The sequence below is a fragment of the Arvicola amphibius genome, chromosome 5, assembly GCF_903992535.2.
Source record: "Arvicola amphibius chromosome 5, mArvAmp1.2, whole genome shotgun sequence".
Taxonomy (NCBI): Eukaryota; Metazoa; Chordata; class Mammalia; order Rodentia; family Cricetidae; genus Arvicola; species Arvicola amphibius.
This window is the reverse complement of record NC_052051.1, coordinates 115998521-116025496: the sequence shown is the minus strand read 5'-3', so window position 1 is coordinate 116025496 and position 26976 is coordinate 115998521. Positions and strand designations below refer to the sequence as shown.

Below are 26976 nucleotides of genomic sequence, written 5' to 3'. Positions count from 1 at the left end.
CTGGCTAAAGGAAATAAGTGGTCATACTGCAGCTTTTGACCACTATCCAAAATTTCCTCCGAAGCACACTTGCACAGGACACACAAGTCTGGCTTATGAACTGAGCATGGCTCGGCTTATTAAGTATAAGTACTGTCCTTGCCAAGTGCAGGACTATCACAGCAACGAAGGCCACACATATAAGCATGGTCCAAAGTCCCTGAAACTGCAGGTGCCACAGTCACACAAGTTTCGAGTGCTGCTTGAAATATTTATGTTGTTTCAGAAAAACTGTGCAAATTACTCACAAGGCAAAAGGTCTTCTAAACATCCATGCTTGCAGGTTCGTGGTCCTTGCTAGATCACACACGTTCTGTAAAGTAGCTACTGTGTCCCCTCCTTCCCACCCCCAGGGGCCAAAGCCAAAACAGACCATGTTCGTCCAAAAAGGACTCGATAAACACCTGTAGTTGGTAGAACATTCATGCCCCAAATCCCAAGAACATCTGTACCTTTTGAACAAGTAATTTCTCTGCAAGTATCTGTTGAAAGAAAACTATTTTATTATTTTAAATGGAGAGAAAGGCATATGTACAGAACTACACATCAAAGTCTTTTAAAAGGTTACTAAAACACACACACACACACACACACACACACACACACACTGGAAGGCTGGGGAGACAGCTCAGGAGATAAAGTACTTGCTGAGCAAGCATGGGAACCAGAGTTCAGACCTCACCCTGAAGCAAAACCAAGCAGGCATTGGTAGCCATCTGTAATCTTGCTGTCAGGGAGGCAAAGACAGAGAGAACCACTGGGCAAGCTGGCTAACTAGACTATTTTGAATTAGTGAGCTCCAGGTTCAGTGACAGCTGGAAACACACACACACACACTTTAAAAAGATAAAAGTTTTATATCCAAAAGACAGAAGTAGCAAACAGACACTTGAAATGGCACAAGTGTGATCTGTGTGTGTGAGCACGTTTAAGGGTTTGTGTGTATGTACATATGTGTTATGGGAACCAAGGGTCAAGGATAGGTGTGCTCTATGAAATTCCACTTTATTTTTTATGAGATATAGTCTCTCACTGAACCAGTTTGGAGAGGCTGTGTGGCCATCAAGTCCTCGGAGGTCCTCCTGTCTCTACCTCACCAGTGCTGGGATTACAGATGGCGCCCATGACTCTTTCCACAGTTCAGAAGGGTCTGAACTCTGGTCCTCACGCTTGCATAGTAAGTATTCTATGCACACGCATGTGCCTCCCTACGTGGACCATTTACACAGGCACTAGGAATTCAGACCCAGGCTCTCATGTTTGCTTCATGAACTGAGTCATCTCACCAGCCTTGACAGGATTTTTAAAGCAGTTTGGGGGTGGAGGGAGCCACTTGCGGTGGCTCACATCTGTAATGCCTAGAATCTCAGTACTTTGGGAGCTGAAGCAAGTGAATGGAGAGTGTGAGGCTATCCTGGGATACACTGAAAATCGAAAGCCAATTTCAGTTACAGAGTGGGATTGTCTCAAAACTAAAATAAAAAAATTAAAGAGAATATACGTTCTCCCTTTGTGGTGGGATGCTCCTTCATCCTACTGCTTCATAATTTTCTATACATCCCAAATTTTCTACAAGGAACAGATACCTTTTTTCACTTTTTACTTTTATCACCAGAAAGAATAAAGGAAAAGCCTAAAAAAAACCTGTTAAAATAAAGGTAATAAACATATCTCATTTTTCTTCTTGTATCTATAACTTCAACCATTACTTAAATTCCTTGCTAAAAATCATTATTTTAGCTACGTATTGGTTTGCCATTTCCAACCTGAAAATCTAAAATCCAAACATTTTTAATTATGATTCTTCAAGCAGAAAATAATTCTGGACCATGAAACTTTGCTTCATGCACAAAAAGGTTATATAAAATTATCTTTAAGGTATAAATACAAGGTATATGGGGATAATAAATAAACTTTATGTTTCAACTTGATTTCCATCAAGAGAGTTCATTATCTGTATGCAAATATTCCAAAATCTGAAACACTTACTGCAAATATTTAGCATAAGAAATATTCAACCAGTTATTAATCTATTTCTATTTCTTTCCCTCTATGTGATGAGTTATTTACTCTTTTATACTAATTGTCTTCACCTTACATTTTGACAGAAAATTAATGGATCAGGGTGAAGATCAGAAGGCTTACTTAACTACAGTGCTAGGGATGCCATGTCCCCCTAGGTGTCCAAAGCCTAGGGCACAAAAGACATAGTAAGTAGCTGTTATTTGTGTTAGTCAGGCTGGGAAGGCATGGCATGATGCCATAGACTAGAAGGCTTACACAAGAGAACACTCCTTCCCACTATGGTGAAGGCTGAGAGTGGGATAAAAGAGTGCCCCATTTTTCCTGGCTTGCAGGGGGCATCTTCCTATTATGTACTCATAGGACCTACCTTTGTACATTCAAGGGAGAAATGGAGCTCTCGTGTATCTCTCCTTAAAAGGACACTATTCCTAATATGGCATATGACCTTAGTCAACCTCGTGTACCTTTGAATAGGCTCTAGTCACACAAAGGGAGAGGATTCCTACATGTGGATATGAAGAGAGGCCATGGTGGTCTTAATTATGGATCACCAAATTGACACAAAAAATAGACTATTATTGCTGGTTATCAGAGCAATGACCCCTCACTTGACATCTTCCATGTCAACCATTAGGGCACCCCAAGTTCAGTGGAAGTTTGAGTGGATCTTCCTATTTTCATGAACAACACAAAGACAAGAAAGGATAAGGAGATGGCTATGATTTACCTAGACCCATGTTTTGGGAAGATTAATGAGAAAGCAGTGAGTGAAGAACCAGATGGAGAAATCAGGAGGTAAGAACCACTGTTAGAAGCCACTGAAAGAGTCAGCAAACTTATGTAGGTGGCGGAAGTAGGAACAGCTCTGATGCCAGTTTCAGACAGAAGCCAGAGACACTACATACCTGGGCAATCAGGAAGGTTCAATCCATAGGAAACTTCAACAGACTGGATGATGGGGACAGGACAGAGAGGCAAAGATAGTGCTGAAGTTAAAAACAGGGAGAGAGTCAAAAAAGAGCAGCACCATCCAAAGGCCCAGGGATGTGAACAAGGGAAGGATGGTTGGTGTTTGAGACACAGTGAGTCTGAGCTACCAGGAGAAACCAAGACTGTCTTCTTTGGTAGTAGTGAGTCAGATATGACATAAGGAAAAGGCAATAAGGCTGGGAAGAGCATCAGGATAATGCAGTATCAGAGAAGAAATGCTTCTAAAACAGGGTTCAGAACCATCTTGGGGTCCATTGAAATCACGCAGTTCAACATTTTGCTTTGGGTACCTACATGGTTAATGGGATATGCAAGAAAACTACTTCAATTAGGTGGGAACAGCAAATCAAGAAATAGCATAGTACCAGAGAGACAGATACTGGCTGAGTACCTACGTGTGCCCAGCATAATGAGAAGAACTGTACAGGGATCATCGCTTTACCCCTCATGATACCCAACACATATCCAGAGCATTCTCTAAAAAAGCTGGCAATGAAAGGAACACATCTACAAGGTTATATCTGCCTGTGGGGTTAAAAAAAAAAAAACCAACTTGATGGAGGATTCTCATTGTCTAATAAACAAACTGCCTTGGCTTTTTGATAGGGCAAGATTTAGATAGGTGGAGTAGACAGAACAGGAAAAAGGAAGTGAGGTAGATGGCTCAGACAATTGCCCTGCCTCTCCTCAGTAGGACAGATGCGATGAAGCCAGCCACCAGGTCAGACATGCTGAATCTTTCCCGGTAAGACACCACTCGTGGTGTTATACAGATTGTTCGATATGGGTTAGTCAAGATGTAAGAGGCTGAAACTAATGAGCCAGGCAGTGTTTAAATGAATACAGTTTGTGTGTTGTTATTTCGGGAGTAAAGCTAACCATGAGGGGGCTGAGCGGGACGAAAAGCAGCCCTGCCCGCAGCTCCTCACTACACCAACTCTCTCATGTATGTTTTGATGTAGCTATGAAGATATGAAAGCAGACGTGTAAGTGGAATCAGCAAGGAAAATGATACAACCTGGGAGGGGTGGAGTGTGGGAAAGTCTGGCTGGGTGACCAGCCACAGTGGCTCAAGTATTCATCATAGCAAATAGATTCAACTCCCAGGAGGTACAGATTCATTCTCTCTCCCTCTCTGTCTACCCACACACACGACTCCCCCCTCACCACAATTCCCCCCACACACACACCTTTCTCCTTGTTTTCTACAAAAATTAATCAGAAGAAAGACACAAAACCATGTTAGCCTCATCAATTAGTCCCAATGCCAAAGGGTGCCAGAGATAACATCTTTTGAAGGTTGATATTTCTTATTCACCCGCACGGCTGCAGTGGCTAAAGAATCTGAGCTCACATGATCATTAACTTAGACACCCAAGCCTTCACACGGAGGTCATCACAATTCTAGCCTATCAGAACGGCTCTTGTGGCATACTCCAAGTAATATAGCAAATGTGGGGTATTAACATGAAAAGGAAAGACTTGAGCATTAGAAATTCTTCACTCACTCTTCCCACTCTCTACCACAATTCATTATCAGCCTAAAATTATTTTTAATCATTGCCACTGTCACTCATAATTGCACTAACCGCAAGACACATAAATCACCCTATTTTTCTCAGCCAGCTATTTAAACCATACTTGATAGTGATGAGCTATTTCATTAGAAATGTTCAGGAAAAAAATGTTAGCAATCCTGAGCTCGCAACAAACCCTAATAACAACAGTTCCTTTGGCTTTACAAACCCATAAATCTGTGAATATTGTTTGACATTTATTGAACATGAATAAATCCCCACGTGCTGTGTTCCAGAGGCTTAGCCAACGTTCTAGGGAAATGACTTAACTCACACAGGCTTGGAAAGATTCACCCTGAACCAGTATTTCCTCATACCAATTACCCTTCCTCCCATTCTCATCAGATCAAAAACATACACTTTGACCATCCCCAGGGTAACGAATGTATAAATCCACTCCTTAGCCATGCCTCTACACTTCCTAGCTAAGGAGGTCAGAACAATGAATCATGTTCTGACTTGGCTTGTCCTCTTAGAGATGAGAAGAAAACCACAGTAGAGTCAAGAACTGAAAGGACAGTACAGCAGACAACAAGGGCCGGTGGACAGCCAGATGCACAAGGACACTGACTCTTCAGTCACCATGGCCTCCTTGGACAGGCAACATGAGGAAATTCATCATTTACTTCCTTTTGATTTTGCACTCTTTCTAATCATCACATCTGAAGTTAGCCAATTAACCCTGAAGGTCTTCTGCATTATTCTTCTAATCCTCTTTGTCAAACAAGTGTATACCAATTAAATCAGAGGGTTCCTCTATCAGCAGTGGGTGGCAATCTTAAAAGGCTCTGCAGGCCTGTAGTGATTTTAGATGAATGAAGGTGGCAATTGCAATGGTTCCACAGAGCCATCCTTTCCTTTGACTCAGGTAGATGGCCAAGCAGGCAGCCTTGAACAGGATGCTGGTGGTCATTCATTAACCAAGGCATCGAAGAAACTTATGTGATCTATACACAGTGCGGTCATATCCAAACTGGGCTTTCTTGGAAAAATAAGTCGGATTAATAACCATTTCAAAGGCCACACATGACCTGCCCAAGTCATTCCAGTAGAGTCTCTGCAGGCAAAAAAAAAAAAAAAAGTGGAATATGGCCTCTTCTGTCTCCTACCAACCTGCAACCCCAGAAAGCTAAAGGACAGTAGGTCCCAGGAGCCTCAGAGACTCCTCCCCCCATTAGCACTCCTGACTCAGCACAAGCACACATCCAACTAGCACTTGCTGGCCTAGAGAGCCAAACCAGGCCTCTCTTTTGAAGCACGGCAACCACCTTCCAGGAAAACTAGCAGTAAAGATCAGGTGCTCAGGGCTAGAGAGATGGCTCAGAGGTTAAGAGCACTGGCTGCTCTTCCAGAAAGATTCTGAGTTCAATTCCCACCAACCACATGATGGTTTACAGTAATGACATCTGATGCCTTCTTCTGGCCTGAACATGTGGGCAGAACATTATATACATAATAAATGAATTTTAAAAAATGATCAGGTACACAGGAACATTGAGTAGGTAAAACCCACACGTGGCCATTCTAGCTGTTCGGAAGAAGGACAAGGTTAGGGCTGTGAGACTTTTAATAATCAACTAGCAAACTGGTCCACATTTTACTGGGGGAAGTGGAAGCCAGAGATGGACGACTCAACAAATGCCATGGTAGTAGCTCTTCTTGAGAATTCCTGGGGGTTTTTCCAACTCCCCCAAATACAGAAACAGTCGCTCATATAAAAGATTCTTGTAAAACCAAACTACACCCAGTCTATCAGTAACTACCAGTCATTATGGTTGATACTTCAAGAGGACAAAAATCTTGCCTCTTAAATTCTTACAAAGAGAGTATTTTAGTTTAGTTAACAGAAAAAGGAAAGTGATTCCATATGAAAACAAAAGCCTCCAGGGGAGAATAATATATTTGTTAACTTGCTTTTCAATATTTTCCCTTTCATTCCATTATTTCCAATCATTTCAGAATTGACCAGAAAGAATCTTATTTCATCATCTACTTATTGGACGTAAAATAAACAAAGAAAGAGTAAAATTGACGATTCATAATGCCTCATTTCATGACACACATGGCAAGGAAAATTATGTGTGTAATGTAGAAGAGGACGAAAGGCAGGAATAGACCTCAAAAAGTATTTTTTCTTAAAAAAGAATAGAGTCTTACGCAGACACTTTTGATTTTTTTCTTTCACTGAAAATAGAATTTTTTTTTCATACAACATATTCTAATTACTGCTCCCTTCCCTCTACTTCCAAGTACCTTTGGTTTTAACAGGCAAGGAGCTATCTCACACCCTAGGGATACTGATCACCTCACAAAGCAAAGAACCTAGGCCCTTGCCACACGATATGTAACTTTTTTCAGAGTAAACCATCTACTTACTTGTCCTACTTCTGGCTTTGATAGACTAAGAGAAGAAAAGGGAACAGACACTGGGAAAAGTAATCATGAAATCCAATATGCATAGACAAGAAGGCCCACGGCGTGAACTAAACGACAGCATTTAAAGAACAAATATCCATACCACTCCCTGGATGCTAAAGGAGTTGTTAGCTACAGAGAGCTGGCATGATGGAACATTTACGTGTGCCAGAACTCCTAAAATTCTTACGTGCATTTGCAGGCATAGCTCTCACCTGGTCCCATTATTACCCCTGTTTTGGAGACGAGAAAATTAAAGTATCTTCTAAACTTTAGAAAATTAAAGTATCTATGTCTCCCAGAGAGTGATGCATAACTAAGAATAAACTTCCACATTAACTCTAGTGTCATATTTATTATATATTATATTTTTTCTCTTTTTATCATTACCCAGCTGGTGAATGAGTTGGTAGGTCCTGGACCCCAGGATTCCTGGCTATAGAGCCCAAGTTATTAACCTCTACTCAACATGGCCAGCTAAACACTATCAGTGTTTAGGTCATGCAGTCTGACCTCTACACCAACCCCATAAAATACACACATGCCCAGGGTTCCAAGCACAGCCTTGTACTATCACTATCAACAATTAAGATCATGTGCAGAAGGCTCCTGAACCAAGGTAAGAAAACTTGAGGTCAAGGATATGAAGCTAATTTAGATCCAGGCTAACAGGTAGTCCACACAGCACTGAACCTATGTATATTGGATAGTAGCACCTGAACTCACAGTCCCTCGGCAGAAGACAGGGTTGTCATCAAACCATGACCACAGGACATAGGACATACCATACAATCAACAATGGCAGCTAGCTACATCAAGTGCTGAGACAAAGCCATGGACACTCCTTTCTCAGATCTTACCCAACCACTTCCTACTTTTCATAAAACAGAAAGCAGTACAAAACCCCAGAATCTGTTTCCTTGCTCTCGGCAGATGAAAGTGAAGTGAGACACTTAGCAAGAGGTTCGGAGACCACAGATGAGGTGGCAGGAGATATGCAGAGGAATAAGATGACACATGAAAATGCACAGATTCGATGATACCGTACAGCAAAGAGGCACATAGGGAGAGGCCAGAGTCAGGGAGAAGAGCAGCTCTTGCTGCAGCCTCCTCTGTTTTTAAAAAGCAAGTGCAAGCCCAATATTTACTCCAGGTTTTTTGTCACATATTTAAATTTTTTCACGTCTTGGCAACTGCAGTCACAGGGGATGGAGGTGCTGGTGAAACAAAGCTGAGAGGACTAGGGATGGTTTAATTTAGATGCTACATCATACCCGGGGGTGCGGGCAGTGGCTCAAAGGAACAGCAGACAGCAGGGGTATCCAGGAAGCCCTGTCCATCCCACCGCTAAAACTCTCTAAGAACAAACATGGTGTGAAGTCAGATCATCCCGTTCACTAGGACAGCCCTGGTGCCTAGGTACAGTGAACACTTGGGACATTGCTAGTCAACAAACGAATGCTGCTGTGTGACTCTAAACAAATGGCTCTTCTCTTACATTTTCATCCCCTGCTCTGCCAATGGCATGGTGATTCATTCCTATGCAGTGGAACTGTGGCAAGGGCTAAGTTAATGATGTACATTCATCTCCTAGATGAGGTAGACCCTGCTACCTCGGGACAATCTCACTGCCAACATTCAGTTTTCTAAAAATTTGGCTAAGGGTGCAGCAACCTGTTCTCCAACAACAGAAGAAAATTCATTGACCTGTCAAATGCATGAAAGACAAATTCAACAAATACCACACTCTCCTTCTCTCAAATTAATCCCTAAATTCAATACTGTCTCACTCGACTTCAAGACCCTGTGAGAGTGTTCTAGGTTCTGGCTAGCAATTCCATAATTGACCTAGCTCTTCTGGCTGTTCTCTACCGTCTCCCCACAGCCATGGGGTATGAGTCATGTACAGAATTCCTCAAGGCCCAGCAAAGCAGAAGGCAGGAGGATACAACACTGTCACCAGAAGACTTAACTGTATCTGAGCACTGGTCCTACCAAGGACACAGATAACAGGCACCTCCTGGCTCGGAGAAGTTTCCTCCTCTTCACTCTGGAATCTCGTCTGGACAGAAAGGCCTTTCAGAGCATCTCTTAGGAGTAGCCCCCTCGCTACTTCTCACCTTATCCTTAGCTTATCCTTTGGTCTCTGTGGCCAATTTAGCTTTATTTAAAAAAATAAAAAAATCTTCAATGTCCTGGGATGGTGTTCAATAGAGAAATAAGCATCCTTTGTACTTTTGGTAGCCTATGGAAAGGGGAAAAAAATTAAATCAAAGGAGCCAATGCTCCTTTCCAAAGGCCAGGCAGTCTCCAGGGAGAAGCTACTAAATAACGCCCCTTCCTGGGCAGGGCAATGAGAAGTAACCAGCCCTGGAAATCTCTATGTGTCCATCACCAGGCCATGCCCACCTCCCTCAGAAGGGGCTGTGACTAGCCTCCGCCTAAAAGAACAAGTCTTCCCTGAGTCAACAGCAAGATGTAAAAGTAATAAAAATTAGTAGATGCCATGTCTGGATACTGTTGGAAACAATTCCCATGGCAATGGACTTAAATTCGTAGAAGGCGGAGCTGTACTTCCCCACTCGCACACACGGGGTAGTGTTTTTCGGCACTACTTTTCTGAGCTGAGCCCACTTCCCAAGCTTGCTGCAGAGGACAGGTGTGTCTTCTTCTTAGAGGGAAGTTTGGAACGCAGACTCCACTTACAGGAGACACTGAGTTATAAAGAAAGGAGCCTGCTTCCACTGTTTACCAGTGAAGCCAATCCCTGTCTGCAGTAGCAGAGGGCATACCACCCGCAGGAAATAGTTAACATATGCCAGATTCACCCCAACTCATAAAATATGGTTCCTGTGGGCTGGGGGTGCAGACCAGAAAAAGCAGCGCTTGCCTAGCACACAGAAAGACCTGATTTTGATATCCAGAACAAAACCAATCATGGCAGAGAATGTATGTAATCTCTATAGTCACGAGATAGAGGCAGGAGATTCAGTATTTCAAAGTCATCCTTGGTGACATACAGATTTTGAAGCTAGCCTGGGATACATGAGGCCATGTCTCAAAATTTAAATAAATTAGGGAAGTTCCTTAAACACCTGTACCCTCCTGGAACACTATAGGCACTATGTTAGTTAACAGGATCTCCAAAATCCCATCGCAGTCAGTGTGTTGTTCTTGGATCATCCGTGTTTATGTGACCTGCAGTCCTACCAAGGAGATGTGATGATGACCACTTACCATGGTGTCTCTTACAAGAAGGCAGTGGGAGCCAACAGCCTCCCCTCCGTCCCCTGACTCTGTAACCAGCTTTCTTCTAATCTCACTGGCTCCACAGTTTCTAGCACCAGAGGCCAGAAGCTGCACATGGGGAGTAATTTAAGGAATCACCTGTCCAGCTCCCCTACCAGGACGCACGCTCTGGGGCTTTGCACAGCTGCTGCTGTGAGAGCTGCAGCCCCGTAGGCTGTCAGCTACATCAGTGGCTACTAGAACCTCGGTTCCTCCACACTTCCCACTCTGTCCTGCCTGAGTACAGGTGACCTGCTTGAGAGGGGACATCTTGAGAGACCACTATCCTGAGCTCAGCAACCTGAGGATTTCCCAAAATCTCCCATTTTGGCAAACATAAGGACTAATAAGCAGACAGAGCTCTGTCAACAAGCAATAATATGTACCCCAGGAACCCGGCTGACAAACATCCCAGGACACAGCTATGGAAGACCCAGATGGGAGGCAAACTGAAGCCAGCACACACCAAAAACCACTTCAAATGGCATACAATATTCCACAAACAAAAAGTATGACATGGAACTAATCATGGATTCTGTCCCAAAACATGTGTGAGTCACACCCAGCACAAGATGAAAGGAAATTATGTGACATACTCCCTGACTATTTACAACACACACACACACACACACACACACGTTCACACGTTCTGTATAAACTACAAAAAGAAAAGCCCTTTTCAGGGTTACAAAGAAGGTGCCCACTTTCAGATAAGACTCCGGCAAGGCAGGCTTTAAGAAAGAACAAGTCATTTTGCCAAAAGCAGTGGCGAGATGAAGCCTGAGGCAAGACTGCCTTTAAATAACCACCAGCCAGCGATGAGCTGTCACGAGCAATTACTACTGTCAAATGCGTGCGAACATGCACACTGTGACAGCCCGATTACAATAAGACAGCAGAACACCAATTTTTAAAATAATCTAAAATAATGTTTCAAATAAAACTCTCAGTTCTGGTCTTAAAGAGGGAACCAGGATCCCCCCTCCCCGCAGCCACACACACACTTTCTTCCTCCCTATCTCTCTCTCTCTCTCTCTCTCTCTCTCTCTCTCTCTCTCTCTCTCTCTCTCTCTCTCAACCAATGCTCTGAAATCAGTTAACTAACACTGATTATGGCATGGCAAAGTGACTCAGTTTGTTCCCAATACAAAGGGAGCAATGTCTAAAGCCACAGCCAGGCCTTGAGGTCCAGGCAGCCAGACCTTGAGGTAGATACTGGAAAGAACTAGGAGTGTAACCAGCCAGAAGAGAAACACCGAGAAGGGAGGGGCTTCTGCATGGCCCCAAATATCCCATGCTTCCTGAAGGTCAGTGCCATGGCCTGAGGAGAATGAAATGCTGGTTGGTGTGTTTAGCACAGGCACTAAAATCACCTAACCAAGGATTAAATGCTTAGCTCCACCTTCGCCAGTCAAAGGGCACTAGTGAAGTTACTTTATAAGTTTGCTCAGATGTAAACTGAGAGGGCTGACACCACCTGCTCCATAAGGTCACCGAGAAAATTAAACAACAGAATGTCAAGAGCTAAGCACAGTGCCTATCTCAAAAAGCAACAGCTGCCCCTGCCAGTATCATCAACACTTCAATAAAATGAGAGCTCGGCGGTGAGCCAGTTCCCTTGCTGATCCCTGTATGACTTACTCACTCAACAGGTACTCACTTCTCCCCATGTGCTGAGCACCATTCTGGGGGTTAGGTGTGCAACAAGCTCTCAGCTGGGGGTGACGTGTCCATATAACCAATGTGGCCCCTAAGGATGCAGACCAATACTGAACATATATAATAAAATGGTACAAATGCCTAAATTGTAATTTAGAATGGATTTAAAGTATGAATCTAGTCATGCATACACCTCCACAGTGAAAGCTTTTGAAAACATCTTTTTTCTCGAGTTTTACATATATTCTTTTATATTATTCTTTTATATTTACTTTATGTGTTTGAATGTGCATAATGTGAGTGCCTAGGAGTTACAGATGACTATGAGCCACCGATAGATAGATAGATAGATAGATAGATAGATAGATAGATAGATAGATAGATAGATAGATAGATTGTAGCAGGGGTCAAGTAAGTCTCTCTCTGTCTTCCTCTCTCGTGTGCACATGCGTGCATGTGTGTGCGTGTGTGTGTGTGTGTGTGTGTGAAGTGCTACATTATATCTGCTCCCTTCATCTGTCTTACACTGAGATTCAACCCTGCAGAGTTTTCACCCACAGAGCGTTAATGTCTAACAATGGGTTAAAGTTGAGCACTAGCTGAAGGAGCTGTCAAATCCATACAAACTAAAAATGAAAGCAGCCTACCCCATCAGAGATGAACAGAATCTGTGTGTACGTAGCCAGAAAACATACAATCACAAAAGCTGAAGTGCCTGAGCATCCAGCTGACTGCATTTATTAACTGTGAGGATGAGTCATCAAGCAACTCTCTCAGTAAATGAAAGACTAAACGGCCCTATTGTTGACAATTCATCAAAAAGTTAGTGCAACACAATGAAGCATGAGCCAACTCTGGCCAGAAGACAAGAAGAGAGAGATAAAAGACCAGCAAAGGCCTCTCCAAGATAACCACAATAAGCTGAGGAGTCACAGCCATCATTTACATCAAATGAAACTCTAAATGGAATGCTTTACTGGGCAAGGGGGAGTAGGGTGTGTTTGACAGATAATATTTTATCGCCTCCAGCTTTTTATTTCCCTCAAAGGGTTAGATCAGTTGCCAGTGTATGGTTAACCTAATAGCTAACTAGTGTAGGTCAAAATCCCTTTATCTAGATATGACTCAATTTATGATAAGCTAAGCACCAATAGAAGCACCCTATTTCCTAAAGAGAGCCATGAAGAAATATAACTTTAAAAAATTCATCTTAACACAGAGATGCTCTGGAAACTTATGCTCCAGATGGGCAGAGTTAATCAGACCAAGTATGTCTCAAATTTTAATGTTCAGGCAAATCACCTGGGTATCTTGGTAAACCTCCAATCCTATGAGGACCAGATGGAGCCCATGACTACATTTCTAACAAATCCCCAGGTGGTGCTGATGCTGCTGGATCACGCTTTAGAAAGCAAAGCAAAGAAACCCTGACCATCCAGCCATAGTCTAGTGATGGAACATTCTCTTCTCATGAGGCAACTATTCAGGGTTACAGACGGCTCCGGGATTAGAGCAGAAACCAAGGACTAAATCCCACCCCACTCCGCAAAAAAATATGCATTTGCAGGTGTGGGTTCAGACACAAGAAATTTCCAACTCTACTACATACAGCTCACTGGAGGATACACTGGAGAAGCATAAATTCCACACTGGTGAGCTCTACCTTAAGCAGCCTGGAAGGACACGTGCCTTTGACTGCTCCGACAAGTGTGTAGGCAATTCACCCTCTTACTTTTGGCCCATAGTAACATAGGGAACCCCTTAAAGATGGAGAGGTGCTAAACGGTCAGAGAGCAACACAATTCAGGACTCTGAAATCTGGCTTTAGCACACAGTTCTCTCATTTTGGTTTGAGCTCCATCACAAGGAATCTTCTTCCTTTCTTATTAACAACATCCTGGCTGTCCTAAGCAGACAGAGGCTGCTCAAACACACCATGTCCTGGCACAGCCTTCCAGGGAAACATACAGTCTAGCCTAAGGGCAGAAGACTAGCCATGACAGCTGTCAGCTCTCATGTTAGTTACTCTTAAGGGTTCTCTTACGAGCAGACTGTTTCATAGTTTCTGGGAAGATGGTGGTGAAAATGCGTACATGTTGTACCTGGCACTTTAAAGTGACTTCAAAATGTCTAGTTATCAGTATGTTTTTATCATTACACCATTATGAACATAAAGCCACCAAGAGACATTTGGAAGAAAAGGTTTCTTTCATTTCTGAATTGCAGGGCCAAGCCTAAACCTGTCTGTTCTACTGCCACGCAGATATAATGCCTGCTGTCTGAGAACCATACTCGTGGCTTCCACTGTTGCCCACAAATGTCTCTGGCTGCCTTTTTAAAAAGATATTCATTTCATGTGTATAGGTGCTTTGCCTATAGCATGTGTATGCCATGCACAGGGTCCAAAAGAGGGTGTCAGGTCCCCTGGAACTGGAATAGCAATGGTGGTGAGCCATCCTGAGAATCAAACCCAGATCCTCTCTGGAAGAACAGCCAGCTCTTAACCACCAAGCCATTTCTCTGCCTCACTCTGACTGCTTTTAACAGTCACTGTGGCCAGGCTTGTTTTTCTCTAACGCCAAATTTAAGATTATCCAAGCCTTTAGCTCTCAAATCGCACGTTGTTGTTGTTTAACATGCTGGACAAAAAAAGAACAAACCCAAACACAATACAGCTGTTCAGAGAAAAGAGAACCACCTTAATAAGAATCGCTTAATAGTTTGTAATCCAAATTTATCTGGCAACATTTTGTCCAAGCTCTTGACAAGAACATCTTATCAGGATCCAAAAATATCCTAAGGATGTTGGAACGGGTCAGAATTGGATTCTCAACACTCAGGTCTTTGAATTAAGCAATGCTCCTCAAAATGAGGTCCAAGAATGGTCTGTCTGTCACCCACATGTTTCTGACGTGCACGTTCAAGGCTACCATTTCAAATGCCAAATCGAAATTCCTCAGGAAGGAAACTGAAATTTTTAATAAATTTCTCCAGAAAGTTCCAACACATATTAAAATGCTAAAGCAAAGACATATCTACTCAACCCAAGGAAGAAAAATACAGGCAAACAAGTAATTACATACAAGATGCTACCCACAGTTTCAAGGGCTTCCCAGACAGGAAATCCACCCATTAACTTACTGAAGTCCACCAATCTAAGCACTTCCCAAATTCAATCCGCCACATCCTACCTTTTCTGTTACATCAAGTCTGTACTGCTTAAATGTTTTTTAATAAACTCATTTTCCTTACATGTATTATGAAAACAAATTTCATATTTAATAGATGTGAAACTGGATTTGATCCTTAGTTTGTCTCCTAAATAAATGCTGTAATTACCAATACAAAATACTATCACCACACCATTCATATTAGAGTACTCCCCTATTAAGGACTCAGTGTGTCATTAATATATCTGGAGCCAGGGCACTTATGGCATAAGATGGATGGGTGGCTATTCTGAAGAACTCCAGGAGAGTTGTCTTGAATCCTCTGTCTGCATACACCTGATAGAGCAGGCTAAAGAAAAGACAAGAACTGTGCCACTGGTAGAGATTGCAGCCTGTCCAGATACCTGGATCTGTCTGCTCATTCGCCTCTCCGCCCAAGCTTCTCACTATACGGACCAGAGTAGACAGCCGACCTAGCCTAGGCAGTCTGCTTCTCTTCAAATAATTTGTTATTAGGGCGCACAAGAGCTTGCTGATTGACACGACCACACAAACTGAGCGCTTTCTGGGTCTCTTTCTGCCGTATGCATAGACTGAAGCAGATGAGGTTGGTCCACTATAGTCCAGGTGGAGAGAGCAGCAGCACCAGGAAGAAAGTACCAACAATCTGAGGTCCTGGCTGGCTGACTCCTGGTTCTAGACTAGGGTGCTTCCTGTCTTTTGTGATGAAGGAGATGGCCCAGTATTCCATTCCTTGCCCCTGGCTTTGGGTTGTTTGAGATCAAACAGCTCCTTTCAACCGAATCACCCCTAACTACTAATTGTGATGTTCAGTTTGGGACCAGAGAGGAGCAAGTGAAGTTAAAGGACACTTAGGACCAAGATGGGTGTCCTTCCTAGACACACCCTGAGAGAGAATGGAGCTTTAACAGGGCAGGGAAAGGGGATTCTAATAAGAGTTCCTCCACACTACTCCAAGTGAGAGGTACCAGAAGGATGAGCTGACTCAAGGCTACCCGAAGTTCCTCCCTCCTACGGATGGACAGAAAGAGTCAGAATGGTGGCAAATACAGCTAACAGATCCCTTGTCAATAAATGATTGCATTTCATATTCCAAGAGGCTCAAATGTGGTTACCTTTATTTACACATGAGGAGACTAAGACTGAAAAATTTTAAGTGACTGCCATGGTGGATGGTGGCAGAGCTAAGAAACAGATGACACAAACCCTGGAGTTTGAGCTCTCAAGCATCATGAGACCTTGCCTTGCTAGTCAAAGACAATAAAAAAAAAAAAAAAAACCTCCGGGAAACCCAGTGTCTGTGTGACAGCATAAGGTGTGGCCACTGAGCCCAGCATTATCATTCTCATTTTCAATCCTAACACTCAAGAGGCTGCGACGGGTGAATCATGCCAGATTGAAGGTCAACCTGTACCACATAATTCCAGACCAGTGCAGACTACACACTGAAGCCCCATTTCCAAACGAATAAGCATACGAAAGTGCAGTCACCAAAAGAGTATCTGTTCAACAGCAAGGAGCCACCTGCCTCCTGGATGAGTTCACGACTCCAGCCAGCAGCACCACACCCATGGGCACAGCACCAAGAAGAAAGGTGTGCAGGGCTGAGACGCTGTGCCACCCTGACAAGACATGTCGTGGCTGCCTAGAACAAGGGTTTGTTGGGCTGGTATGAGCCCAGATCATAGACAAGAGACTAAATTAGAGGGTCTGAATTTTAGGCAGTACTTGGTATATGGCCCCACATCTGAGGTCCCACATCAGGTAGAAGAGAAGGCTCCCTCCCAGGCCAGACAGAACTGAGTCTGACAAGGGCCAAGCTATCAGAAGTCCTAACAAATGCTGGAAAACAGAAGCCACTTTGGGGGATTGGGACTATAAGATGTGCTAAGAAAGAGAAAGCAAACCTTAACCACAGCCTCAGAACCTGTTTTGATATCCCTAGGATCCCTCTGCTAAATCTGGAAGCCTAGAGCAAAAAATTAACCTGTCAAAGTTCACAGGAAACTTAACCGCTGGCCCCTGAGTTCAGACAGATGCCTAGCCTTGTCAGAAGTTTTACACAAGGTACCTGAGCCTTTCAGTGTCGGGTCAGAATAATGCTCACCCATCTAGCTGTCCCTATCTCTGCCATGGTGGTAAACAGTGACAGGCATAAATGAAATTAAAATCTTGGTCAGTGCTGAGGTAAGCACTCATGTTGGGTTCCTCTGCCCACACCACCTCTTGAGAGGCAGCACTAGCTGGAGCTACCTGGGGCTGAGGAAGCAGTAGGGTCAGGAAACAGGAGTAACAAAGATGCCAGGATGACATGCAGTCCAGCCCCAGATCCATGCCCATCCAGGGGCATGTTCAAGAACCAAGGCTCTCACAGCACTATCCTCTCAGTGGCCTTCCACCCTGTACTGCCCACTTCACTTGGCTCCCTTCCCTATTATCTTATTTCAAAGGAAGACATCCCACCACCACCACCACCCACCTTGTTCTTCCCACTCTCAGTCCCAGGTTCCAGCAATGACTCTAGAAAAGTGGCATTCACTCCTTTTCCCTTGGCAACTCCTATTCTTCCAGCCACCTGCTGAGCCACAGCACCTGAATGCTGTGCAGCAGGCACCTCCATCCCAATACCGCCCGCCCACCTGAACTCCTTATTTCTGGCACAGAGAAGAGAACTGACGTCCAGTGAACTTCCTGCACTTGCCAAGCACCATGCTGGGCCCTCTCCTGTTTTTGAGTGCCAGAGATGCAAAATCCCACCATCCTCTCTGACTCCAAGTTCCATAGGTGTTTTCTCCTCTCTGACTATACAGCCTCTCCTAGGATCCCACTGAAGCCTTCTTCTTTCCATACTGCCTGGTCTGTCTTCATGCATCATCCTCTGGAACGCAGGGCAGTTTCCCATCATTGAGCTGCTCAAGACAAACCTATGCCCCTGTTCCTACAAGCTGACCCAAGTACCCTGTCTGACACTGGAGAGCTGCCACCACCTGGCTCTGACGTACATTCTAACTTCCTACCCACCACTTCCCTGCACGCCTCCTGGGCCCCAGCCAAATCACATGATTCCCTTTTCCCTGGCAGCTCGCTGAACTTTCCAAGACCTTGTTCACATAGTTCCTTCTAATCTGCATGCCTTTTCCTCCCATGTCTTCAAAGCTGACACACACACACACACACACACACACACACACTCCAGCGCCCCAGGAGATACAGAGAAAGCATTGTCTAAAAAATGTCTATGCTTCTCCTACAGTAGAGAATGACTCTATCTGCATGCAAGCTTCAGCTTCATTCATTTACTACTCTTAAGGTACTATTTTAACTGTGTTCTATTAGAGAGTGGCAAATCCCTAGTGGTGCAGACCGGGTGAGCGTTCACTGTACCTGATACACCATTTACCTAAACAATATCCATATACTCGGCACACAGACATACCCAGCATCTGCTGTGCACCACGGTCCTGCTATAACGTGCTCAGCACTATGATGGGGAACCACCAAAACACCATATTTCCATCTTCCTGGGTAGGGTGATTAGTTTTAATTATCAGTTTGAAATAATCTAAACTCAACTAGGAAAAAAGTCTCAGTAAGGGATTCTTTACATTGGGTTTACCTATGAGCATTTCTGTAGGGGATTGCCTAAAATTCATTGATATGGAGAGAGCAAGCCTACTGTGGGTGGTGCTATTCCCTAGGCAGCGGATCCTGAACGGTATGAATAATCAAACTGAACACAAACAAGCATACAAGTGAATATACTTATCCAATTCTCCTCTCAGGACACTGGATATGACTGGCCGTGTAAAGTTCCTGCCGTAACTTCTCCACAGCAAAGAACTGTAATCTGGAACTGTAAACTGACACAGACCCTTTTATTCTCTACATTGGTTTTTTTGTCAGGATCTTTCATCATAGCAATAGAAACGAAACTAAATCACTGGACTTCTCATCTACAGCCAGATAAATGTCAACTAACCTTTACCCACGAAAGTGTACACCTGATAACACCCAGTTCTGTGCTATAACGGAAAAGAACCGGGGTCGTAAGAAAACCAGGACCAGACGACCAGGAACACTAGCGTGAGGAAGATGCCGCATGAAAGGCCTGCAGTGCAAAGAAGTGACAAAAGCACCCCAGGACCTGTGCAAAGACCCTGAGGACAGAAGCAGAGGGCTAGCATGGCTGACGACTATAAAGGAAGCTGGGGAATGATGCAAGAGAGCGGAAAGGACATCTCAAGACGAGGAACGAGTGTGAGCATTAGGACCCTTACCAACTAGGATGCTTTACCACCAAACGGATGCTTTACCACCAAACTAACCAACCTTCCATCTAGAACAAAACACCAACGAGAACTCAAAATATATTCCTTTCTTATTTGACAAACTTTCTCTTTAAGTGTAGGAAATGTTCTTCTCTTTAAAAAAAGATTAAAGTACATTCTCCTAGATAACATTAGAAAAGCAAATGAGGTTGGAACCTGGTAAAACAAACAAACAAACAACAAAAACACATGATTCGATAAGCTATACAATGTCAACTTGACCTTGAACTGGAAGCTAGCAATTGGCCAGGGAAATGGCTTGTCAATTGTCTTACCCTGGTAATAAGGGCAGAGCCACCAACTGCTAAGCATTGATAAAGGGTGTGACAATTACTATCTCACTGGATTTCCACAGCATCCCAATATGATTTTCATTCAAATTTTTTAAAAAAATGAAAGATGATGAAGATGACGGTTCAGTGAGGAAGGTTGCTTGCCACCAAACCTGGCAACCTGAGTTCAATCCCCAGGAACCACATGGTAGGAGAAAAATGGCTTCTGTGAGTTATGCTCTGGCTTCTGTTTGCTTGGTGCATACATACATGTGTACCTGCTCACATGCACACACACACACACACACACACACACACGCACACGCACACGCACACACACACACATACACGCACATACACGCACTGCTTTGGAGGCAAGGTCTCACTATGTATCCCTGGCTGACCTGGAACGCACTATGCAGATCAAAGAGGTCTTAAACTCATAGAGATTCATCTGTTCTGCCGTGGAGTGCTTGGATTAAAAGAATTCACCACCATGCCTGGTAAGAAAATGCAATTTTTAAAAATAAAAAATAAACCTGAAGTTCCATTAGAATAATTTCACCCAAGTGAGAAGCAAAGCCAGGTGTTAGCCAAGTAACTGGGACACCACAGTCTGCAACCCTGGCTGTCATCCTCCAGTGCATCATGAAGAGCTTCCCCATCAATAAGTCCTGCCCACTTACCTACCGAGCCCTGTTGTACCCAGGCTCTAGGCAACTGAGTACCTGCCATGCAAGTCAGAGATCACATCGGGAGGAATGCTGCTGTCTGCTCCCTTCCTGTGCCAAGTCTCCCTCAAAACACCCCAACTCTTCCTCCAATTTGAATAAAGATCAGTCTTCCAGGTCATCGCAATACTCGGTGTCCTGAGAGAACAGGAACTGGAAACCAATGAATCTCCTTAAACTACAGCACAGCCAAAGTCAACAGACTCCAGGCCCCTCTTGCAGTACACTGAACCGGAAGAGGGTGACAAGGGTTGCCAGGAAGCTTTAGCTGTGGCTTCTCCAGCTCCTGACACATTTCTGCATCTTGTCAGGAGGACAGTGTCACACTTTCACCGTCAACAAGTCCTTCCCCTAACAACCACTACTCTCCTCCCTCAAGTCCTGTAGGGCAAATGAAACTTACACGCTGGTTGGAATAAAACTGCCAGCCTACCTCCAGCCTAGCCAACCCTCCAGAAGATCAGTCAACTGCCTTGAATCACCAGCAAGATTTCATTGAGCTCTGTGCCCACACCTGAGTGCAAAGCCAGCCAACTCCTCCCTTCTGTTCTCAAGGATTGGTTGGAGCAACTTGAGGTCCCAGGGTAAAGTTGGCGGTTCACGGGCGCATTCTCGAGACACACTGCTATAGACTCAATCGTATCACGCAAAATTCATACATACGTCCTAATTCCTAGGACCTCACGATGTAACAGTATCTAAAAACAGAGCTTTTAAGGAAGTAATAAAGACAAACTGCAGTCATGTATGTAGACCTTACTCTAATATGACCAGTCACTTCATAAAAAAATTAAGACAGGACTATGCACAAAAGATGATGTGAAGCCTCTGGGAGAAGGGGACCAGCTACAAGGCAAAGAGAAATACCCGCAAGTAAATGCCTCTGCCAACAATAGATGTGTGTGTGTGTATGTGTGCGTATGAGTATGTATGTGAGTGTGTGTGCGCACGTGTGTGCATGTATCCTCAGACCCCACACAGCTGGAGTTAAAGGCAGTTGTGATAAATAGAACATTTTTCTTTTTTAATTTTTTATTATTTATTTTTATTTCATGTGCATAGGTGTTTTGCCATGGGTGTCAGGTCCCCTGGAACTGGAATTATAGACAGTTGTGAGCTGCCATGTGGGTGCTGGGAATTGAACTCAGGTCCTCTAAAAGAGCAGTCAGTGCTCTTAACCACTGAGCCATCTCGTCAGCCCCCTAGACCATTTCTTTTAAAAAGTAAACAGAGTTAAAACACAGTTAAACTTCTCCATAAACAAGGGCTCAAACTTTTTTAACTTGAAAACCTATTTTAGACCACAGTTGCGGTAGGCTTTTCCTGTAAAGAACTGTGTTAAACAAATGCTTGCAGCAACTGTCATGTCAGGATGTGTGCCCAAACAACCCTCACACCAAGGGAAGGAAGGAGGAAACACTGCCGGGTGGAGGCAGCAGACAAGGGACCCTACCACAAAAGATTCTTTCCAAGAAACGTCATTCAGAGATGACATCGTCAACTGAACTGGACAGCTGAGTGAGGAGAACTTACTCGTACCTCCTCAGTGGTGACTAGGAGTTTTAAGAATCCCGTGATGAGGTGAGGAGGCTGCAAGCCATGAGCCATTCATAGAGACTGGGAGAAACACGGAGAGGAGGCTTCAGCTGGTTCCTTCTTGAGCTAAAGCGGGAGTGCAATGCTCAGACTGACTTGCAATCCTGCAGCAATGTTAGACACACAGGTGTCATAAGTAAACAGCCAGCAGTAAGGAAGCAGAGGCTGTGAGTCAGGCACTGTGCTAACAAGGTTCGTGTGCACCAGCTCATTTGCACCTCACAGAAACCACAAGTGATATGCCAGCTCCTCCTTCTTCCATTTAAGCAAAGCATTCCATAGAAGTTCTGCTTACACATGATATACTCCAACCTCCTACTTTCTATTTTCCTCACTAGACTATCTCTAGAGCCTTTTAAGCAGCGACTGACTCATGAACATACAACACTTGTAAGATAAATGAAAAAAAGAGGTATCTTTCCCAAAAGAAACAGGCCCGAGGCTGAAGTCTAGGTCATTGATCTCCAGAACCCATCCTCTTGGCTTCTGCGTTCTATCCCACAGAGTGACACTTGCTAGAAATGGGAATAAAGTCACCCGATTTGGAGGCACTTGTATCCACAACACACTGAACAGTGATCTCTGCGCACTCAATGGTGATCTGCACTGTGTTTGTAGAGAACACGGAAGAGTCAGCCCAGACAAGTGCAGAGCACAGAGCAGTCAAGGAGACTCCTTTTCCTGCCTGGCCAAACCCCATGAAGCATCTCACACACCAGCCTGAGATACAGCCACTAATTCACCTTATTAATGGGAAGAGAGAGGGACAAAGGGCTAGAAGGGGTACATACAATCTCACGACCCTCCTGCAATCTGCTGAATCATGATGCTGTAGTCTGCAACTCAGCTTCTACCCAGCATAGCACCTATATGGCTTGGTGGTGTCTGGAGTCACCAGAGGTGACACACAGACAATGGAGTTTGTATAATCAATTTTTGCTTAACTTTCTGTTGGGGAAAATCAGACTAGCTCTTTAGGAAACCAAGAATATCCTTTGAAAAAAGATCAAAGACTCCCAGATGAAAAAAAATATCAGATAAACAATAGAATAGGTGCTCCGTCCATGTGGCAGAAAGTGATGGAAGCGATTAAGGCTGGGAAATTCTGGTTTCCTGGAGCATTCTCAGTTTAGGGATCAAATGTCTCCATCCTTGCAGCTCACAAATCTGCCCAGGTGTCACAGTTCAAAAGGAAGGGAGTTTCCAAACACTGCATTTTCTAAATTTCCCACCAAAATTCCTTAATAAATGACTAGACACCAGAGGGAGAGACAAAGAGGGTGGAGGAAGGGCAGACGTACAAACACAAAAGGCATGTTCACAAAAATGCTGTGTTGTTGACACCAGGGCTTGGCCTGAAGCTGAAGCCCTGCCCTCTGCCTAGGGAGGCCTGGGACACAGAGCTCCCTTTGACACCACCCTAAGTACCACTCCATTCTTCTGAGAGGGCAGCTCAACTCAGCCCTGTCCAAAGAACCGCACTGAGGACTCTGGAACTTGATCCAACAATAACACACAATGAGGCCTTCTCTCTCTGATAACGCAGGAACCTCTCCCAGACAAAAGTCAAAGCTCATTCTGAGAATTCCCTCAGCCGCAAGAGGCCTCCTCCTCGACTTCCGCGTTTGAAATTATTGAGTCGCAGGTAGCTGTAGATGAGAGGGGTTCCGAAACCAGAACAAAGTGGGAGAGGAACACTTGCACTCTCCAGTTCAGGGTGTCTTCTACACGGGAGCAAGGGGAGGTAAGCCTGAAAGCAAAGCTTTTGAGCTGGGATCCATCCACTGATGCACTCAGGAAGCCATGGGTCAGGCCCTCAGTGCTACACAACGGCAGTGTGGTGGTACACGCCTGTAATCCTAGCACTTGGGAGGTGAAGGCAGGAATCACAAGTTCAAGTTTATTCTCAGCTTTCCAGTGAAAGGCAGTCTGGGATACCTGATCCCCAACTTAAGCGGGGAGGCTCCAACCTTCTCAGTAGTCTCATACTTTGTACACTGCTTTAAAATGAATGAATGATATTCTAACACTCACAACCAAAGAAGGGAAAGGGAGGGGAGGAAAGCATAGCCCGCACTGGCCTAGGGCAAGCTCTGAGAGGGCAGAGCTTGTCTTTCTGGTACTTCATTCCCAGAGCCAAACACAAACTCAGCAGAGACACAACAAACTAGAACTGAATGAATAGCATGAATGAGAGGAAGAGGATGGATGGGGGATGGACGGGGATGGCCGGCTGGCTAGTTTAGGCAGAGCTGGGGGACAGCAAATGACAGAGAGACAGGAAAGAGACCTCATCCTAGGGCTTACTCCTCCCTCCTCAGATCTGCCCTTTACAGGTGGGAGATTGACGGAGGACTTTTGACCTCCATCGGAGCTCACAGGTCAGCACAGAGAATGCCGCGGGGCTGTGCTCTAGGACTTGCTCTTACACACCAACTTCTAGGTCTGAAACAGAGGAGCAGGGCAAGGCTGGCAATGCTGGCTCGCATCCACCCATTAAAGGGATCCCTCCTGCTAAGTTCAAAGTCCTTCACATCTTGGCTTCTCTCTCAAGGGACTTTTATTTGGAGCTTTTTTTTCCCTTCTTTTCCTTTTTCTTTTTTTTTTTTCTTCTTTTCTTATCTGCATTTTCTAATCCTTCTATAATGAAGATAGATTACTGGAATAATAAAAATGCCCAACAGACTGATGAAATAAATTTAAAAAAAAGACACCGGAAAGGCATACTTTATAGTTACATTTTAACATTTGTACATTACAAAACTTAACAATGTCTTTTCACGCAATTGTAGTCAGCCGTGTCCTTTGAAATACAAACAGTTAATCTACGATAAAAGTCAACCCTCTGGAGTTAAAATCAGAACACTGGCCACCAGGCACTTATCTCATAAAAGGGACAGCTATCTGATGGGTGGGGTGCCAGCACCAGGAAAGCACAGGGGCCATATATTGACAGTGCATTTGCTCTAGCTCATCCACCAGCAGAGAAGCTGGTCTGCATCTATCTCCCCGCGTTCAGCCCGGTGGTCTCCTAAAACAGTGCGAAACTTCAAGGAGAAATAGAGCCTCCCAGTTCTTCCTGTTCCACGCATCTTCCTCACTAGGATGCGACAGTGCATTTCAAGCAGCCTGTGCGAACCTGTTCCTTCCCCAGGGCAGGCCAGGAGGAAGCCACAGCAGGTGAACCGCGCAATCCTCTCTCTTCTGTCCCTTTGACAAGCATAAGCACCGAGGCAGGGGACTCACTCTCATCAGGCTCAAGAGCCAAGGCTGTAAAGTGGTATAAACCCGAACATTCCCGGGATGTATCAACAGAACGGGTATGGAGGGCAGCCAAGGCAAAGACTTCCCAAAGCTAAATCAATAGAGCCAGCTGTGGACAGAGGGCAGCAAATAAAGTGTGTAAGACACAGCCAGTTCAGTCTCGCCAGCTGCCCTGGGGACATTATTCAACAAGGCCTGTGAAATCTGTTTCCAGCTCCCTTCTCATACGCCAAGCCTCCGCTGCCCTTCTGAAAGAAAGTACTAGGTCTTGAGAATAAGATCTGGGGTGGACGCTGCCGATGGGACACGTCCACTGTGGTTTACACAACACTGAGTTAGGCCCTTCACTGGCAGTGGGCTCCTCACCTCTCATCCAATGACGAGTTCGGTAAACAAGTTGTCACACACTCCTGACCCTCACACAAATAATGGAGCAACCGCACCTACCTAACACAGCGGCTTCTAGAGTCAAATGGCCCCAGCCTGCCCTGTGTGAGCTTAGGGAATCTCAAGCTAGTTAAGACACTACCGGGAGAAAACTGCTCAGCCAACTTAAGGATCATGTTAGAGAAAAATCCCACCTGCTTGTCCCAACGTAGAGAATGTGCATATTTATGGAAAGACTTCCCACCTAGGATCCTGAAACTTTCCCCTCGTCGCCATTCCCCATTGCTGCCATTTCCCCAGTGCCTCCAGTCTCAGCCAACAGCCATTCAAAGAAAACGAGTGCTTACTCTGAGCAGAGTCAATTGCTGGTTAGTCCAAAACATGCACAAGAAACCCAGTCTTTGCCTGCTTCTGGTTTCCTGGGTTTCCCAAAGGGACTAAAGATGACACATGTGCCCATAAAATCCATGTGTTTACACAGGGTCAGCTGTCCAGGAAATGGAGCTGGAACAATGTGCTTGGGAGTATGCTTTCTTAATTCCATTATCTTGTACTTACATTTCACCCATACATCTCCCTGGTGTCCACACTCCACAATATGTGTGTGTGTGTGTATATACATACACACACACATAAACATGTTTATATATATATACATATATATATATATAAAGAGAGGCTAAAACATAATTTTAAAAAAGGGCTGGAGAGATGGCTCAGAGGTTAAGAGCACTGACTGCTCTGCCAGAGGTCCTGAGTTCAATTCCCAGCACCCACTAGTGGTTCACAACCATCAGTTATGAGATCTGGCACTGTCTCCTGGAAAGTGTATATATAATAAATAAACAGATTTTTTTAAAAAAAAAAGAATAGAGGCAAAGTCCACAGATCCAACCAAGCCCCTTCCTCAGCAGGGCTCCTTGATTAGGGACCTTCAATAACCCTTTAACATGCCCTCACACACATGTGCATACCTGCATACACACATGCAATGTATAAAATTTTGATACCAATAATTTATTATGCAATGTACAACCATAAAAATGTATATCATTGTCACTTAATTTTTATTTGTTATCATAGTTATTTATTTGTACGTGTCTGTGTATGTGAACATGCATACCATGATGTACATGTGGAAGTCAGAAGACAACCCAAAGAGGTCAGTTCTCTTCTCTCCTTCTACTACATCGCTCCTGGGGATCAAAATCAGG

The 26976-nt window shown here is 44.3% G+C and overlaps 1 protein-coding gene across 4 annotated transcripts in view; it reads right to left on the bottom strand.

Annotated features, from left to right (window-relative positions):
• Arhgap26 (Rho GTPase activating protein 26) overlaps positions 1-26976 on the bottom strand; it is a 394170-nt gene that overhangs the window by 330025 nt on the left and 37169 nt on the right. The window contains exon 1 of one of the 4 annotated variants that reach the window (XM_038329862.1): positions 26110-26229. The exons of the other annotated variants lie outside the window; for them this stretch is intronic. The gene's annotated coding sequence lies outside the window, so the exon portion shown is untranslated. Of the gene's footprint in view, positions 1-26109; positions 26230-26976 lie in introns of those variants that run through there. 4 annotated transcript variants of the gene reach the window in all.